Raw genomic sequence first — 20334 nt, forward strand, 5'->3', positions numbered from 1 at the left:
GTTATAGAAAAAAGGCAATAAATCTTGCAATATAGATATATGTTGCAGTAAATGTGCAGTTCTTTCCCTTATATATGAGACCTTTTTTTCAATTTTTAAATAATAAATCGACTTTTGTCTGAATATTGACATTTAAAATACAAATCTTTTCATTGAATCAAGTAATGTGTACCTTGAGTAATTCGAGAGATAATGCACGCTGATCTAGGTCATCTCTTTTTAAATAGTCTATGTCATGTTTGCAGCCATTATTGTTGAGAAATAGGACCTTGACCTTAAAACATAGGGCTGCTTCCAGGGGCCAGTAATCAGAGACAGATACGCGTCTTGCCAATACATTGTTTAGTATCAAGGGGCTAACGTTGTGGCTGTTGGTAGTTTGTAGTTTAAAATTTCTGATATTCAAGCTCAAAATATTGCACCCTGAAATTTGTATCTGCCTTGGTTACCAAACAGCGGACTTATGGGCGTACTTGTTGGGGGCGCTTCTGAGTTTTCGTAAAAACATATGCGCTGTTTGAAATCTTTTTTTTTTTGTTCTTGTTTTTCTTTACAATGGTTTGATTGTTATGGAGTGTGTGCGTGATCGAAACGGTTTGAGGTTTTCTGATGTAGCCTTAAATTTGGTTGGATGTAGGTAAGTTTATAAAAAGGGGGTGAACGGTGGATGAAAAGAAACTGTATCAATTAATTTGGATCAGTCATGTAATTAAATTTGTAATAAGTCACGGTCGACAATTTGTAAAGGGGAATAATTCAGCTTAGACCACCACTTCAGTCAAGTACTATTTCTCTAACTTGGAAAGGGGACTAATTCAGCGTATACCACTTCAGTCAAGTACTATTTCTCTCCCTTGTTTGAGATAACAAACATGGTAATTTATTACCAATAGTTAATTAACTAATTGGTTAATTTTTAGCGGCCCCCGAAATGGGAATAGACGCTATTGGTTTTGTGGGGTCTGTCTGTCCGTCCGTCCCGTTTAGATCTCGTAAACTAGTAAAAATATTTAAAAATCCAACATTATGATATTTTAGACCATTCAAAGTTCTGATGCAGCGGCTACTTTTTTCTTTTCTGAAAGCGAAAAATTTATTTTTTTAGAATCAACTATGCAAGCAGTTTTTTTATAAAAATACACCATTTCTAAAACTATTCACTATTAATAGTAACAAACATGGGAGGCCATTTAGTAAGGGATATCTACCATATTTTTATTACATTTATGCGAACGGTTTTAGATTGTTTGTCAAATTTTATTTTTGATTAAATTATTGTATTGCTAAGTTAAATAAGTTTTGTCATATAAATTACTATATTTACAAAAAAATGTTTACTTTTATTTTTTAAAGAAAAAAATCTATTCAGTATGATTTTAATTAGAATATAATTTAAAACAACAATTAATAAGTAGTGTTTCATATTATCGCGTGAACTGCAGAGTACCGAGAATGTCGTGGAACACTGAACTAAAGGAAGGGTAGATTTTTTATTTTACGAAAATGTGGGGTTTTTTTTTATATTTTTTATGAGGGTTTGAATAAGAGATTGGCCCTTTACAAAATAATTAAATCAATTATAATCATTATATGATATTAGTTAGGCCAGGTTCCCTTCTCCTTCACTTTCACCTATTCCTTGGTCTGCTGGACAAGATCTGTCAACCTTCTTTCTCCATTTTCTCTGTCATTTCCCTTTGATAGAATTTCAATCTAATATTCTTTCTGAAAAAAATCGAAGCCTTTTTACCTGCCTGAGTGGATTATTTCGGGGGCCGATTTTGAGTTTGTGTTTCCACACAAACTATCTTTATAACCTTGTTTAAAATTGATTCTTGTGTTGTCAGGTAAAAGAAATAAGTGTGGACAATTTCAGCTTTATCCAGACAAACAGACAGACAGAAAGAGTGAGTTGATTTAATCCATAAGCTTTGTAAAATATTGTAAATCGTTCGACATCTTATTTTATATGTACTGCTGTGTATATTTTCCCTGAAATTGAAAGCTGTATATCACCTCACCTTGAACCTGTCCCTTAGCCTGTTGGAACGTTGGGGCACCACGCAAGATTCGTCGACCATCTTTCTTCATACCTCTCTGTCTTATGCCTTGAATAGAACCTCAATGTCAGGCCCGTAGATGCTTTTATTTTGTCTTCCCATCGCTTTCTCTGTCGGCCTCCTTCTTTTTCCTGGATCTGTTCCCTGAAGGAAGGTCTTTGCGAGGCCCGCAGACCTTGTAATATTGAAAGCTGCATATACTTGTCAATAAATGTTATGTTTGTTTTGTTTAAAAATAATTTTTCAAGCTTCACAAGAGTTTTGTACTAAGTTATATTCCTAAAAGGGTTAGTAGGCCCTGGATGTGCAACCCAAAAAAAACGACCTATATTAACTTATATCTAATTAATTACAAAAGCAATTCTCCTTCTGGGGTAAGAAGTTGTCCGACATCAAGTCAAGCACAATAAAAAAACAAAATTATACCATTTTTATTTTCTTCAGTTCATGAAGCAACCCTCGTTTTAAAACATGGCGAGTAAGTAGGCTTAAGAAGAGAGAGATAAAAGTTTAATACCAATATACAAGTGAGAGATAAAGAGAGAGAGAGAGAGAGAGAGAAAGAGAGAGAGAGAGACCGAAAGGGAGAGAAAGAGACGTATAAGGGAGGCAACTATTACTTTTTTTTGGGCAGTGAAAAGAAATTGTTTGTACAACATCCGGTCATAAGTTTGGATAGTGCATGTTTATTGATCTCATTGGATCTAAGGTTATGTTCTCTCGCTTTTATCTATATCTTATTTCGGATTGATTTAATTCATTCGGTAAGTTACTGTTTTTTTTTTGTTGTTGTTTATTTAGTTGTTTTTTTTTATGTGGGGGTATAATCTGAAGTTTTGACAACAAACGATTAAATGTGAACGCATTGTTTTTAATGAAATCTGAAGCTTAGTGTGTTTGAACGTCAAAGTAGCACTTTCTAATTACTCATTAAGTAAAAATTAATTAATTAATTAATTAGAAACAACAAACACGTAGATTTATATAAAAAAAAACAAGCAAAACATTAACAGCAACATCTCTCAATACTGTACGATTTAATTCCTTTTATATGTCAAACAAAGTTAATTAATTACCACTAATTGATTTTTTTTTTTTTAAATTCATGATTTGTTAGGGACGATGAATAATTGTGCAATGTTTCAACTTGATCCGAGAATGGGAAGAAATACCGTGTGCAAAACTTATACCAGACGGATTGAAGTGATATAAGCTTTGTAAAAAGAGCTTTCTGTAAAAAAAAAAAAAACTATTTTTCTTCCTAATTATTTTTCCACGTTCAAACAGAATTGTTCATTTTTCACATTTGTACAGTCTACCCTGTTATGATTCAACTTCAATAACATTTTGCAATCAGAAAACGTTACTTTTGGTATAGAATAAGAGGAGAATGCATGCCATTTTATATAACACAAATTATACTTTCTAAAACCAAAAATTAATTTAATTTAATGGGGTCAAATAAACGGTGGTATAGTTAATTAGGAGAGAAGGAGTTCATTCTCTATATTCTATTAAAAATCAATAATTTTAAATCAAAGCAAAAAACACTAACATCATCAAGAGTTCATTGTTTATTATTATCTTTTTGATTGATGAAACATCTGGTGTGAACAGGCTCATACATTTTAGTCGTGAAAGGTCGATAGTTGAACTCCATCACACCAAAATAAACAATTGAGTGTTATGACGGTTTTGTGGATATATTTTTTCAGTAGCCTATATTATACCAACTAATTTGGTCGTTTGAGTAACGAGTGTTGTCTTAAATAGATTATTTTATTGTTATTTATTTTCATCAAATTTTATTTGCCAAAGCTGAAGTTACATTTGGAAGGATATGATTTTTTTCAAACAAATCGGGGCATGTTGCATTTGATCCCTGCAGTGACGTTTTGCATTGCTTCTTGTAATTCTTGTAGCAGTTTCTTCGTTACTAATGTTCGTCATTGAATCCTACAGTGAGTGCAGATGACTTTTGATGACTCATTCTGTACCAATTGTTAGAATCCACAACAGCATGATAGAAACCTTGCAGCACCATGTATGCAGATACACATTTTATAAATATATATATATATAGCAGAAAGTAAGGCATACTTATGTATGTATGTATGTATGTATGTCCCGAAAAAATCAAAACCGTATGACCAATCTTGATGAAACTTTGCATAATTGTTCCTTATATCATGGCGGAGACGGCAGTGTGTCCCTCCCACAAGCGAAGGGCCCTAAAAATAGACAAAAGTACCTAATTATATCTCTATTAAAGTACGAAACTTTTTATCCAATGGGGTAAACCCGTTTTCACATTATTTGATATTAGATATGAATATATCAGCTGAACGGGTAAATCCATTTTCACACTACTATTATTTTCGAGGCAACATTTTAACAAAATGTGAAGGGCACATTTTCCATGTCTGACAAAGATCTAACTTCAATACCCAAACTAAAGTCCGCAGGCTGCGGGTCTTATATGGCTATAAATAAATTCAAAAGATAACCAAGTTTCTCTTATACATCACGTGATATCGTAGTCGTTTCAAGAGGTTACCAAAAGATAAACTGGTCTTTCAAGTCACCCTTCATTTCTATACCTAACCTTAACTCTATAATGCTTGGTATCCGTATCAGCAGATCTCGAATGCTTGCTATAATAAGGAAATGATGTGTCCTTATTCCATACTAGGAAATATTGATCATATTAAACACAACTAATAGGACGAATTGATGATTTTTTCAAAAGGTTTAGATAATAGTGAGCAAATAGATGCTATCTTATTAGATTTATCCAAGGCTTTTGACAAAGTTCACCACCATAGTTTGCTTACAAAATTAAAATATTTTGGCATTGATGGTCCATTGCATCAGTGGATAGCTCACATCAAAAACAATAATAAATGGCTCTAAATCAGCACCAGTAACAGGCGTACCTCAAGGAACAGTCTTAGGTCCACTACTATTTTTAATTTACATAAATGATTTACCAAACTGCATTAATAGGTTAAAACTAGATTCTTGATCTACACTAGATCTACTCTATCTAGATCTCGATCTAGAATCTAAACTAAGTCTAGAAGCTAGATCTAGGCTAGGTTTAGGTCTAGACTAAATAGACTCCAGATAAAGATTCAGAACTAAATCTATAGCCTAATCTAGACTAGAATCTTGACTAGATCTAGAAATCTAGAAATAGAATCTAGATCTACTAGAGCTAGATCTAGGTCAATATTATGATCAGGAATAGTAGGCCTACTACTGGGTTATAGAGCACTTATGCTGTTTGCATCAGATTCACTTCTTGATGTGATACTACTACATAATAAATAAATCTGCATCCCTAAGCTGTTAGAAGATAAACTATTTTCTTAATGGATTATAAATGTATATTTTGTTCAAATTGTTTAATACAATTAAATCTAAATCTAGATCTACATCTGGACTGTATTTATTGTGAAAACTATGTGAAAACTGCGCACTATAAAAGTAGTTCGTTTTTTTTTTAAACTTACAATTGAAACGAAGTTCGTATTAAATAAAAAAAAAATATTTGAATCACTATTCTATTTCATGAGTTAGTTAATAAATGGAAAATATATTTTATAATGATCCATTGATACTTTTTCCATTGTGAGCCAATTTTTGTACCAATGTGCGAATCTATAAATGAAGCTTGATTTGTTAATGAAGAAGTCTGTGACCTTTTTAAAAGACTCACCTCCCCTTAATTTTTTATTTAAATTGGTGTAATTTTTTGAAAAATCTGCTTGCATATATAATTTAAAAAAAAAAATAGATGGTTCAATTTCGGAAAAGAAAAAAAGTAGCCTTTGCATCAGGACTTTGAATGACCTGAAATATTATGATGTCCGATTTTCATTTTCTCTTGCAGTTTCTGTGATCTAAACGGGACGGATGGACAGACAAGCCACATAAAACTAAAAGCGTCTTTTCCCCTTTGGGTGGCCGCTTAAAATACTCAGAAAGACACAATGATAAAGGCACATTTCTCGTTCCATATGCTAGGACAAATTTGTACAAATGCTCCTTCTTCCCTAGTGCTATTAGAGCTAGCCAGGAAAACCAGTGACTTGGCAGAATTTAGGTCAATGGTTAATTTGCATGACTAAATGCATAACGCGTAGGACGTAATCATCTTTTTTTAAAGTAACGTCTGTATTATATAAGATAAGAAGATAAGATACCGTAAAGTTTTTTTCGGCTTCATAAAACTTAAGTGGGTTTAAATTACGCAATGGGGTTTTTCAATTACTGCTTCATCTATTGATGTAGAACCATATCGCTAAAAAAAATATGCATTATATTTTCTTCTCTTAACTTTCTTTTGTTAGAGATCAAAATCTAATGTTTGTCCATAATGAAACTATTTCTCTTCAATAACTTAAACAATATAACAGTGTCATATTATTAATTATAAACACAATTTTTAATCACCACAGAAAGAACCCTTTTGCTATGTTATAAAATCGTAATCATAATGCATATATATTAAATGTCTTGCCAAAAATTTATGTTTAATCACGAATCAATATGTAATTAGATTTTGTCTAATGATAATATACATTTTTCCTTTAAAGTAAATATAATTATAATTAAATTACAAATACAAATGAATTGTTATCTTTAAATTTACAAATTATATTTAATTTTGACTGTAAAAAACATTTATGCGCGACAAAAAAAAGTTTCAAATCATTCTAATTCAGTTTTCTGCAACATTTATCCTCGAATAACAATTTAAAAAAAAAAACAAGATAAACATTAAAAAATACTTTAAAAAAAAAAAAAAGACAATAACTTCTTTATGCAACTTATAGAGTGATTGTTTTCTCACACAAATTAACGAATGTTAGTTTAACTCTCTCTTTCTCTGGTAGGCCTAGTTATTTGTCCACGTTTCGACGGAACTCTACATTCTGCACATGACTATTTCACTCCCCTGTTAGGATTAAGCTTGTCGTTTGTTATCAGAAAATGTTTTATTTGGTCTAGAATGAAAGGGGAATGCGTGCTATTTTATTGGAACACAAAGTAAAGTTTATAATATTAAACATTAATTTAATGTAATGAGGTCACGTCAACAATGAGAAAGAGTTAAAAAAAACAACAACACTGGAACATTTTTTTACCCCCTCCCCCTGCTCATCGAGAAAAAATCCAGGTTAAGGGAATGTATAGATCTAGTACGCTCTATAATATTCCAACGATAAACATTTAGATCTAGACTTAAAAGACGATGGCAAAATTTTCCTAAACATTAATTTATTAAACTCCTGAATTAATAACAGCGTACATGCGGAAACTCCCGAAAGCGATAGTCCTTTCAAGAACGCGAAAGTCCTTTCAAAACCGATTTTCTAGATCTAGATCGCCAGCCAAATTTAAATTTATTTAATTTTAAATTTGAAAAATGATAACGTTCAGACGAGAAGCGTTGATATATAATATATATTAAAGTTTAATTAAAGGTTTGACAATTATAACAAATGTATTATTTATTTTGAAAGACATAATGTCGTTGACTTGTAGTACCAAACTGCTGGTTAACAACTAAACCGATGTAGGCGTATTATATTCTAACTTCAAAAACTTGAAAAGTTTCTTTTGTGAACAAAACTACCGGTAAATATAACTTTTTATTACTTTATAGACTAAATCAACTTGAGATGAAATGCAATAAACTTTTATTTTCAAATAAATCTAATTCACAATATAAAAACGCGTCTTTACACACTGGCATCCTGGGGTCGTCGTGCGTAGATAACACAGCTTGGGACAGCCTCGTTTATCTTGCATCAATCCACAAGATTAACGTTCAATAAATGCTCTCTCTGTTGACAGCTAACAATAAATACTCCCTTTCCATATCACCTATGAAAAAAAAAACATACACACACACACTCCATAACATTAGGACAATATTAAGACACACACACAAATATTGTGATGTTCGTGACATATTGACAACAATAATTATTCAACAAACTTCAATGCCAAGTCTAATGGGACGAACAGAAAATACTTTTAAACAGAAACACACATACAAAATATGTATTATTCTTTTTGATTGACATAATGATATAAACATATATTGTTATATGTACACGATATTATCTCTGCGTCACAACGCCCCCCCCCCTTTTCCCTGCCTAAAATCATCGAAAATAGGTATTTCTGTTGTCAACGTCAGTTCTAATATATATATATATATATATATATATATATATATATATGATGGAATAAAAGGGCAAATCTTAAAAGAATGTGCCGAATGTGTTGAATCTTTCCTAAAGATTTTTTCCACTTCATTACTAAATCATGAGATACCATCTGTGTGGAAGTCGTCCATAATTGCACCTGTGCCAAAGGTTTCCAAACTAAAGGAAATGAATGACTATAGATTTGTTTCACTTACTTCCATTGTGTCTAAATGTTTAGAAAAACTGGTTGAAATGTTTCTTCTGAATGATCTTTGTAGTAAGTTGGACCCTTTACAATTTGCTTACCAAAAGGGTAAAGGTGTAGACGATGCCATCCTAAATATTTTAAATTGAGTCTACAAACATCTGGACTTACCAAACACTTATGCAAGATTGTTCTATATTGATTTCTTATCAGCTTTTAATACCATACAACTTCATTTACTTATTGAAAAAATGACAGCGTTGAAGATTAGTCCATATATAATACTATGGCTAATGAGTTTTTCACTCAGAGACCTCAGAGGGTTAAAGTAAAGAATGTAATATCAAATGCACGCATTGTTAACACAGGGGCACCCCAGGGGACTGTGAAATCGCCATTGTGGTTCATTTTGTACACCAATGATTTTCAATCCGATAAATCTTTTTGCTCCTTCACAAAATTCGTTGATGATGCGGCTTTTCTTGCCCTGCTCTCAGAGAACTCAGACGTAAATGAGTATTTCAGAGAAATAGAACACATTGAAAAATACTGTACACATAATTTTGTATTATTACATGTCAAAAACAACCCATAGAAATGATAATCGATTTTCGTAGGGAAAAGAAGGAAAATGATATTGTTTCTGTAGCTTGAGAGACTATTGAAATATTGCAAACTTTTAAATATCTTGGTACTTTCCTAGACAATAAACTAAATTTTACTGCAAATACTGATTATATCAGCAAAAAAAGTTCAGCAAAGATTACGATTACTGAGAAAATTGTCCTCATTTAATGTTAGTGAAAAGGCCTTGGCAATGTTTTATCACTCTCACATCTGCAACATTTTAAGTATTAATATTGTTGATATATGATGTAATGTTGTGTGAGGATAAGTTCCCTTAGCGGATTAGGAAGTGTGTGTTTCTTTTCCTTATCTAATATGAAGGAATAAAGCCTGTGTGTGTGTGTGTTTTGTATATCGGCCTTGTCGTTTATCTATTTCTACTTGTATTTATGAGTAAATTGACATGGTCGCAGCGGTGACTAGAGATATAGTTAGATTTATATCAGTGATATAAATCTAGTTAAATTAAGTTAAAAACAAATAGATCTAAAGTGTAGATCTAGAGTCTAGAGAGGCTCGGGGTTATTCAGTAACGGTGTTCTAGATCTAGTTAAGTCTAGTCTAGATAGTAAATATACTATTGTAAAGTTTGCATTGAAAATGGCAGAAGTTGAACTTAAGCGACCAACAGAATTAAACGTGATAGATGGTAATGTCAGTGAAAATTTTCTTCGATGGCGAAGACAGATGCAGATTTACCTCCTAGCGTCAGGCGCCGACAAGAAACGGAAAAGTCAAAGAAAGGCCATAATCCTTCATTGTGCAGGAGTCCAGGTTCAAGAAGTATGTGATCATTTTATTTATGAAGACAATGAAGATAGCAATGATCCAGACATAGTGTTACAGAAGCTACATGAATACTGTCATCCAAAGAAGAACGAAGTACTTGAAGCTTATAGGTTCTGGAATATGACTCTTATCTCTTCATATTGTTATGACTCTACATTGCGCACTGTCATTTAGCGCGACATTGTGTACCAGAGGACACGATAGAGAGGAGAGAAAGTCAAGATGGCCGATGATTAGAGATGAAAACGACGCTTGTGATGTGATTAGTGTAATTCTAGATCTAGTTTCCTATTTGGTTATTAAACATTCTATTTTGTTATTTTATAATCCTTTCGTTGAGGTTATTTGGCTAAGTTATAGCAATTGGTGTCAGATAGTGGGATCCTCAACGAAAGGGGAGAAGATGGTCTAGATCTATGTATGGGACATTGAACGAGTCCATTTTCGGGTAAATCAACATAAGTTCTGTTTTTAGTTGATCAACGTTTTAATACTAGATGGCGTCTAAGAAAACACTTAGTCAACTGTCATTACAGGAACTTAGGCAGGAACTCAGAGGTAGAGAGCTGAAGGTGAGCGGCAACAAGGAGGCACTTATGGAGCGTCTTAGGCAAAGCATGATAGAGGAAGAACAGGACCCGGAGACCTATGAGTTTGAAATAGAACCGACTATGATGGAGCTTTGGAACATGATGCAAGAACAAGGCAAAACAAATACTGACATAGGGAACTCGATGAAAGAAGACATGAAATCATTAAAGGATGAACTTAAAAAAGAAATGGGTAATGAACTGGGCTCTATAAAATCATTTGTGACCGAATTGAAAAATGGCATAGACAGTTTCAAACAACAATTAAGAAATGAGGTCGCTGAATTAAGGTCCCAAATGGTGGGAGATGTTGATTCTAAAATTCAACAATTACGAAATGAAATGAAGGCGGAGCTGGAAAAGAAACAAGATGTGGGAGCCACTGTGACTGAAATGACGGGGAAGATTAAACCACCGGTGTTTGACGGCTCTGTGTCTTGGTCGGCGTATCGATTACAATTCGAGGCGGCGGCGCAAGTCAACAGATGGGTTACCAAGGCAGATAGGGCAACTGGTCTCATGTTGGCACTCAGAGGCAAGGCAGCCGAATTGTTACAGACTATGACGGATCGGACAGACTACGATGCCATGGTCAAAACAATGGAACTACGATACGGCAATGAACACCTGCAGGAAGTTTTCAGGATGCAATTAAAGAATCGACAACAGAAAAACGGAGAGACATTACAGGAATTAGCAGCAGACGTGGAACGTCTCGCCCGTCTTGCCTACCCATCGGCAACACAGGAACTTCTGGATGTTCTGGTCACAGATGCTTTCATAGATGGAGTGCGAGATTCGGAACTTAAGAAAGCCATCCGAATAAGCGGAAAACGGAAAATCAACGAAGCCCTCATCTATGCCCTGTCCTACGAGGCGGCCGAAGTTTCAGCGAGGAGCATACACTATTGTCGGACGTTAAATGTGGCGGAAGAGGAGGATCTGCCGAGGCGGATTCGAAGAATGGTGGAAAAGGCTTTAAATGAACGGGAACATTATCGGACCTCAAGGCGTAGTAGAAAGACTTTTCGTTGTTGGAATTGTAACACTCCAGGTCATTTACGGAGGAATTGTAACATGTTGTTCCAAGGTCAAGGCTGTGCATCGGAACGTCAACCGCTACGATTCTACGGGCTTAGGGAGCAAGAACGGGCATCCCAGGAAATCGAAACCCCGAGAATAAAGACTCCTTTCAGAGTGTTAGAACAAAGCAGAACCTTGAGAGTGCAGGGAAAGATTGGCGCTGGTTCTTATAGGTTCCTCTTGGACACAGGGGCTACGCGGTCGATAGTTGGACCCAGTCTGAATGGTGCTCGGGAAATAATACGAGTGAATGGCTCTACTCTTAAAACGGCAGGTGGCGAACTGTTACCTATAGTAGGACAGGTACGGCTTAATTTTGAAATAGGAAGTCAACCATTTAGTCATGATTTTCTGATCGCCAATGTTGTCGACGATTGCATCCTGGGTCTGGATTTTATGCAGGAATTCGGTTTATCTCTAAACATTGGAAGTGGAACTTTACAATATGGACACATAGAGTTCCCATTGCTTGATGATGGTGTGGAAGGCATTCAGGTGAAACGAATCGAACATACGACCATACCAAAGTGGTCTAATCTGTCAGTAAACAGGTATCATAAAAGGGACAAACTGAAGTGGATCGAACTGGAAGGCCAGCGACATCCTAGAAGAGCGAATATTGAAACATCAACGAATCACTGTTGTGGCTATACGGGTAGTTACAAGGAAAGTGTTGGTGGTGGCAGCGCCGTCGATGATCATAATGACACATCAGATGCGTCTAGCTTTCAAGATAAAGAAAGTGGCAACCTTTTCAACGATAAGCGCGGACCCGAAAAGAAAACGCTAGATGAAGAGACTAGAAGAGTGACCTATAGGCAGAGTGAAACTATTGCTTTCGATGTCCGTGATATGAGTGCTTCAATGGGCATGACCAAATCAGACAACGTTGGGTCTGTGTCCAATACTCCTGTTTGGCTACCAGTACTAACTGCAGACAGAAATTTAATAAGAACTCTACGGGCGGCACCTCGAATGAACAATGCAAATACCAGAAATACCATCAACAGGTCTGGACTTGACAAACGTGTGTACGTCTGCCTTCACAAAGCAGAGTAAAAGATGAATCAATTTCAGCGGAAACTGGACACTGATAATGTGGTTAATGGACATGTGTAGACAGGCCTACCTTCTGGAGATGGCTTGAAATGACAGTGTGTTTATGACCTGGCCTCCAGTGGGACTATAACTTTCTTGCCAGAACTTCATCTGCACTGACAATTCTTCAACCCTAGCGAAAATCTGGTCATGTTCGGGACGAACATAACTAAGGAGGGGGCAGTGTTATGACTCTACATTGCGCACTGTCATTTAGCGCGACATTGTGTACCAGAGGACACGATAGAGAACAGAGAAAGTCAAAATGGCCGATGATTAGAGATGAAAACGACGCTTGTGATGTGATTAGTGTAATTCTAGATCTAGTTTCCTATTTGGTTATTAAACATTCTATTTTGTTATTTTATAATCCTTTCGTTGAGGTTATTTGGCTAAGTTATAGCAATATGATTTGTTTATTACTAGTTTGAGGACACGGGATGAGAAGTGCAATTTTAAAGACAAAGACCGAATGATAAGAGATAAACTAGTTTTTTTTTCTGCTAATCAACGTCTACAATAGAAGCTACTAATGTGTTCAGATCTGACACTAGAAAAGGCTATAGAAATCTGCCTAGTCTACGAACAAACGTCCAATAGTCTCATGGAAATGAATAAAGAGTCTAGTCAAACCGATTATGTTCTGAAGCTTGAGGAAGCAGATAGCCTCAAAGCTCCACAAAGAAAGTGTATCAAGGACTGCAGATTTTGTGGAGGCAGACATGAATGTAACAGTCGTGCCCGGCTTGGGGCAAAACTTGTTTCAACTGTCAAATAATCAACCACTTTGCAGAGAAATGCAAGTCACAAAACATTAACTCTAAGAAGAAGTCGTCTACGTCTAATCAAGACAATTGTATCAACTCTATAACAAGTAAATGTAGATCGTCGTTGAAACGTTTCAGAGAACAAACTAAGTAGAAACAATCTGATATAAGCTTTTCACATGTAAATTATGAGTGAGTCTGGTGTGAATGAACATTTTGGTTTTCTTTAGTTATAATGTTTAGTTTGGTGTAATGCACAAATTGAAAGATAAATTTCTTTACGGAAAATAAAGATTGTATATATATATATATATATATATATATATATATATATATATATATATATATATATATATATATATATATATATATATATATATATATATATATACTGTTACAAATGAACAGTGATAGGTAGAGGTCACTACGTGTGACCCCGGCGAGATGACACGGCAGCGAGTGTTCTCTGGAATCTACGCGTATAAACAGAAACAGGAAGTGACGTATCCTTACGAGTTATTCCAGAAGGTACTAGCAGTGTTTGTGCATTGTTAGAGAAGCGATTAATGACTCTATATAAATTTGAGAGTTAATGTGAAAAGTCAGTCGTCGGTAGAGTCTAGAGTCGTCGATACAGTCGTCGTTACTGTTGTCTACTGTGCGAGACAGTAGAAGAGAAATGTGTACGACTAGGGTTGAGTTAACTGGAGTGGACGGACTACTGTCGTTAAAGTCTATACAGCGAACTACTGTGGACTTGAGCCGTTACAGTCTATACAATCGATGTAAGACGTGTACGGCTCTGATTCGGTAGACTTGAGTACGACTTGGAACAGATGAGTAGATTGGAATACGGCTCGATGCAAGTTGAGAAGAGATGAATTGCAACGAAGTGAAGAGATGAATTGCAACGAAGTATAGCTAACTGTAAACTGACAGATATTGTAGTCTTCTACGCTACATGTTACAGTGACGAATTGTTAGAGTTAATAGTCATTAAAGTTATATGAAGCTGAGAGTTTAGTCGTCAAGTTCTTTGCAGTGTTTTTATTTGTGTGCCTACTAGTACATCTAGCCACAAGATCAGAAATACGTAACAATATATATATATAATATAAAAAAACGACCACCATGTCAACTAGGCTGCGACGAAACGCCCTGCTTAAAAAAAAAAGGGGGGGGGGAGTCCAGTTGAAAACATTTCAGATCCACTTATTGACAAGTCAAATCTATGTATCTTTCTCAGTAGGTACATCTCTATAGTGTATCAGGTCATGTCAAGTGCCTGCGAGTGTGTTTCTCTCTATTTTTGTTATGTTCAGACAGCCTGTATCCTGGCCGGAGCTATAATTAGCGTGATAAATTAGTGACACGACAGAACACGCTGGAGCACGGCTTACTTCAACACGGCTGGGCGACAGACGAAGCGATTGGTCATCGCCGTGCTCTTGTTTGTCTCTGTGCGCTCTTACCGAAATAGTAGAGCACATGGATGTCGCCAAAGAGAGCTGTTAACAAGAGGGGAAATAGAAGCGCTGTTTAGCTTGCGGTCAACAGGGTTATGTCGGTGACAACGCGTTGTGACCGCAAGTTAGCTAGTTTGGCTAGCCAGTGTCGAGTAAACAAAGTGACCATAGTAATTTGTATAGGCGTTGACTTTCTGGCTTCCTGCACCAGTGTTTACTAAACTATGTCACCAAATGATTATAAGTGTTTACTTGTTGGCGGACGTGGTGGCCAGATTCAGTAATTGGTAGCATTCAGCAACAACGTCAGTTCTTTCTTTCGGTCTTTTGTTTTATTTCATCCTTTTATTAATTATAAATTATAAGGTAACACTTAGACACATTATAAAGTCACAGGTTGCCACCCCACCCCCCCCCCAAAAAAAAAAAAAAAAAAAATACTAATAAATACTTTTTTCAACAATCTTATAAAAGGGAAAGAACTAAACATTTAATGCCATATATTTCAATACTTCCCTTTTATTACATCAAACAAATTTAATTAATTGCCACTTATAACTTGATTGGTTTGTTAATGTTTTGATTGATTCATGGATTTTTTTAGGGACAATGAATAATTGTACAAAGTTTCAGCTTGAACGGAGAATGAGAAGTGTGATAAATAATGTGTTCAAAATGTGTACCAGACAGACAAAGAGACAGACAGAATGGGTTGATTTCAGCTTTGTAAAAAAAAATAAAAAAAATAACTCATTTGCTTTTGACGCGCCTCTTGATTGACTTTGGGTTGACATGAATATGGTGACGTTCTTTCTTCTCCATTTTTTCGTCCTCTCAAAGTACTTTGTTCTCGGTTGACATTAGTATCCGCACGCGCCTGCGTGCGCTTTTTGTATTAGTAACATAAAGTATTGAGTTTCTTTCCGCTTCCCTCCCTTCAGTGCTGGATTTACCTACATGTAACAAAAACTATAGCTTAGGATCCCACGTTATAACCAGGTAGGTTCCCTGGGATATCTGTATATATAATTCACTACGTCGCCCAACCATGTGGGACAAGACGCACGCACGCCGACTCTAAGCTGTAATGAAAAAGTCATGGAAAGATAGCTCTTTTATTTCTGCAAGTCGGACTAGAGTTACGCCACGTAACTTTCGTGGCGACAGAGAGTGCGGCTAAAAAAAAATAGTGGGGGGGGGGGGGGGAGGGAGAACAAGTATTCTTCTATATATATATAGGAAGTGTTCACCCGTCACTAAATAGAGGCGTATGCTACGCCGCGGGTCGGCTCGTTTTCTTTAATTTTTAAGAAAGAACAAAGGAAAAACTACCATATGTTCTTAATGGCATGTGCGTAGCCAATTGGGAGGGGGGCTGGATTTATAAGTGGCTCCCAAATCTAAAATAGCTTAAGGCTTTATCAAGTTTAAATCAGGCCTATGTCTCCTTAATTTCTTCAAGACTTTAGTAATATAAATCAGCGATCCCTAAAATTATCCCTGATACAAGCGAAAAAAAAAATTTTTTTAAATTTTAAGGGGAAGAAATCTGCACAATTAAATCACCAAAGAATGTAGAAGTTATTTCTTTTTTCGAGACTAGATGTGGAAGATATAACGGGAATAATAATTTAAGGGGACAAAACGCTACAAATTTAATCATATCTCTGGATACTGAAGAATTATTCCCCTTGCTGTTATCAAACAAAATTATTAATATTCAGTAATTAATTTTCTAATAGGTACGTATTTTTTGTATTGATCCATGTATTGCCCACGCCAATGAATAATCGTGCAAAGTTTGACCTTGATCTGAGAATGGGTGTGGCAGAATTAACGTGTTCAAAATTTTTACCAGATAGACAGACAAAGAGAGTAATACACGCTTTGTAATAAGAACTCTAAACTTATTTTTCTTATCTGTCCCGTGACGTAGTGCTATCTTGACCTTCGAAGTTACAGCCTTTTAGACAACAGTAGGCCTACTTAATGAAGCTGCATTGCCAGGTTTGATTTGTATTGACGAATATTTTTTTGTACGCGAGGTGGCTAGTGGGCCCCCTTGGCCCCGAGCGGAATAAAAGGTTTGGTTGAAACATATAAATCTAGTATCTTCATGTAGCATTGGCCAAGCTGATAAGCGCCTCATTTATAGCTTCCATGATACAACGTGAGAATCACTGCTACTCCTGACCGTCAAGTCAAGTTTTTTTCTTAAACACTTTTCCACTTGCTTGAATATATGCTGTGAACAACGGGGCATAATTTGTTTTTGCATATTGTTTTGTTTCTTTCTATTTCTTCTGATAAAGGATACGATAGGTTACTGTTGTGACTAGAGTTGTCTTCCTTACTTTAGACTTTAAAAGTAAGTCTTGTTAATTTTCTACATGTGTTTATATATTTAGGTAACAGATGCCACGAACAAACTAATAACAAAATTATTACAATTTATAAAAGTAAAAGTTCACCTCTCAGATCTGGCGATCTATGGGGCAGATGATGTAAAGGTCATTTGATTCTGCGGCACACGGTTAACGAGGGTGTCACGTGGCCAGCACAACGGTCAATCGTCTTTACTTTTCCCCAACATAAGTCAATACCTATTACTCCTATTAGAATTGGGTGGATTCCAGGGCGCCCTGAAAATCCCAAAATGCAAAATCCCTGTATTCATCAGGATTCGAAACAAAAAACTCTTCGGTTTGGAGCCAAGCGCTTTACTACTCGGCCACCACACCACCTAAATTTATAAAAGTATAAACCATAATACCAAATAATAATAATACTATATTTTTATTATCCAGGAGGACATTGGTTCAACTGATGTGCTTTACATATAACAAGTAACGTACACAAAAGTTTTGTTTTTTACAATATCTCTATTTAGTGTAGGCTAGGTGTTTCTAAATAGAGATGTTGTGTGTATATATATATATATATATATCAGGGTCGGACTGGGTATCAAAATCGGCCCGGGCATTACCATATAAACCGGCCCACAAATGAATAGCATGTCATATCATGGGCGTAGCCAGGATTTTTTCGGTGGGGGGGGATTTTTTTTTTTCTACCCCCCTCTGCAATGTATATGTATGTAACTAATCTTCATTACATTTTGACCTTTCATTCTTTCGGGTGTTGTTGTTTTTTTAAGCCTAGAACAGGTTCTTCTTTTAATTAGTGGAAAGACAGTAGGCCTACACACCGCCAAGGACAGCTAGAGAGTCTGGGGGAGCGCTGTGAGCAGGGCCGGTCCTAACAGTTGCGGGGCCCTATGCGAAACTGATTGCGCGGGGCCTAGTCTGGGTGTGAATAAGGATAGTAAGTGAAAATTAAGAGTTTGTATTAGAAAAAAAAATCGACTTTGAATTTTATTCATTCTTTACTAAGTACAAAATTGCGATCCAATTAGCTTTACTTTACGAACCTTGCAATCTATGACATATTTATATGCCAGTGACTATAAAAGTAAATAAAGTATTGGAACTTCCGATTAAGGTGAAAATTCGCCCGATTACTACATTTTATTACATGAAAGCTGACAATGATTTTTTTTTCTTTTATCGATTGGCGTTTTCCGCAATGAATGAAACCCACAAATGACAATTTAGTCTATTTTTCTGGAGATTTTTATGAGATTCTAGGAGATTTTAATAACTTCAGGAGATTTCCAGGAATTTTTCGTATATATTTTGCAATTTAATGATTACACCGAGAATTAGCGCGTGGCCTATGAAAGCGCGGGGCCCACTGCGACCGCAAAGGTTGCTGTGGCCTAAGACCGGCCCTGGCTGTGAGCTCCTCCAGCTACCCAAGCATTATTTCCGTTGTTTTAAGCTTTAAAAAATGCATATTCTGAGGTATCTACAGTGCAATTCTTCCGCTAAAAAATTCAAAAACCAAATCTACTATTCACTACACTTAATTAATGGAGTCCAGCGACTGGTAGAAAATGGTAACTATAGTTTTGCTTTAGTTTTTGTATTGGAGAGGGAGTAGGAATCGAGGAAAACCACAAAAGCACGTTTGGCTACGCTTAGGCTATTCGGTGACTGTAGTTTGCTTAAATTTTCTGCACTGGGGGGAGGTCCCCCCCCCAGAAAAAAAATCCTGGCTACGCCCATGGAGTGTACGAAAGACAATTTTTTTGTTTGTTGTTGGTGGAAGGAAGGGGGAGCGGGTAAGTAAAAGTGTCCGATCCTGAGTCAAAAGATTAGACGTTGATCTTCTCGGGATAGCTTATAATAGGCATCAATTTTCTTTTGATTCGGATGAGAGCTTGTCCATCTCTCATTTATTTTATTTACTATTAGTTTCTTCATTTCAACAACATAGAGTGCAGTGTTTAATTGTGAGTTTGTTCTCCCACTCTTGGCGAGTTTGTCAGCCTTATCATTTCATTCTAGTTCTATATGTGCTGGTATCCATTGTATCCGTTAAAGAGCTTTTTTTTTTCTGCGTTATATCAATGTTTTCTAACTTAACCTCTCTCATCCCTCTTTTTCGTTAACTGACAATGAAACCATCAAAAGACGGGAAGAGAAGGAGCAAATATCTGGATCTAAATATACTAATAATGTAAAGTTAAATCTATGCGGTATTAGTGAATAACGTAACACAAGAAACGAACCTGTTGTTTTTTTTTCCAATTTCTGATACTTGGTGTGTAATAGGGTTTGTTGTTGAACATAAAAATTATATATGTGTCAGACGCGAATAGCCCAATTTTCAGTAAAAGAAATTACAAAAGTCATTTCTCTATAGAAGAAGTTACGAAGGCTATATAAAATACATCCACAGACCTATATATACTACAATAATTATAGGTTTTTGATTGCTAGTTACGATATATTTAGGTAGGTGCTGTTTTACTATTACATACCAAGTATTAGAGTTTAGAAAAACCCAGGTTTGTTTCTTGTGCAACGCTATTAACTAACACCGCATATCATCTCTCCATTATTTAGATCTATAATCTAATTCTAGTCTAGATCTATATATAAAAATCGAATAGATCTAGTAATAGTATAGATTCTATCTTGAGACTAGATTGCCGAGTCTAGCCTATGCTATGCCTACAGTCAGTTTTTATTAGAAAAATGTCTACATATTAATAAAGACTAAAGTTTTTTAATTATTAGATTATTAGATATTATAAGATATAGACATACTATCATAGGACATAGATTTAATAATACTGTAATACGTTTACTATACTCTATACTTAATCTACTAGACTAGAGATCTATCTATAGATTTATCTATAATCTAGTCATTCTAGATCTATACAATATTCATTATAATACTTCTACTTATAATGACTTATTTAATAAATTAGTACTTAGACTTAGATCTATTATAGTTTATTAATAGATTTACTTTTCAATGCCTAGACCTAATAATAAAATTGCGAATGATGTCT

At 35.4% G+C, this 20334-nt stretch overlaps 1 protein-coding gene across 2 annotated transcripts in view; it reads left to right on the top strand.

The window, feature by feature from the left end:
* Positions 1 to 2670: 2670 nt before the first annotated feature.
* Positions 2671 to 20334, top strand: part of LOC106054816 (uncharacterized) — a 90552-nt gene continuing 72888 nt past the window's right edge. Inside the window, exon 1 of one of the 2 annotated variants that reach the window (XM_056004897.1) lies at positions 2671 to 2824. The gene's annotated coding sequence lies outside the window, so the exon portion shown is untranslated. Of the gene's footprint in view, positions 2825 to 17126; positions 17278 to 20334 lie in introns of those variants that run through there. The other variant, XM_013210861.2, reaches the window with a different exon arrangement.

The sequence above is a fragment of the Biomphalaria glabrata genome, chromosome 11 (genome assembly GCF_947242115.1).
Source record: "Biomphalaria glabrata chromosome 11, xgBioGlab47.1, whole genome shotgun sequence".
NCBI lineage: Eukaryota > Metazoa > Mollusca > Gastropoda > Planorbidae > Biomphalaria > Biomphalaria glabrata.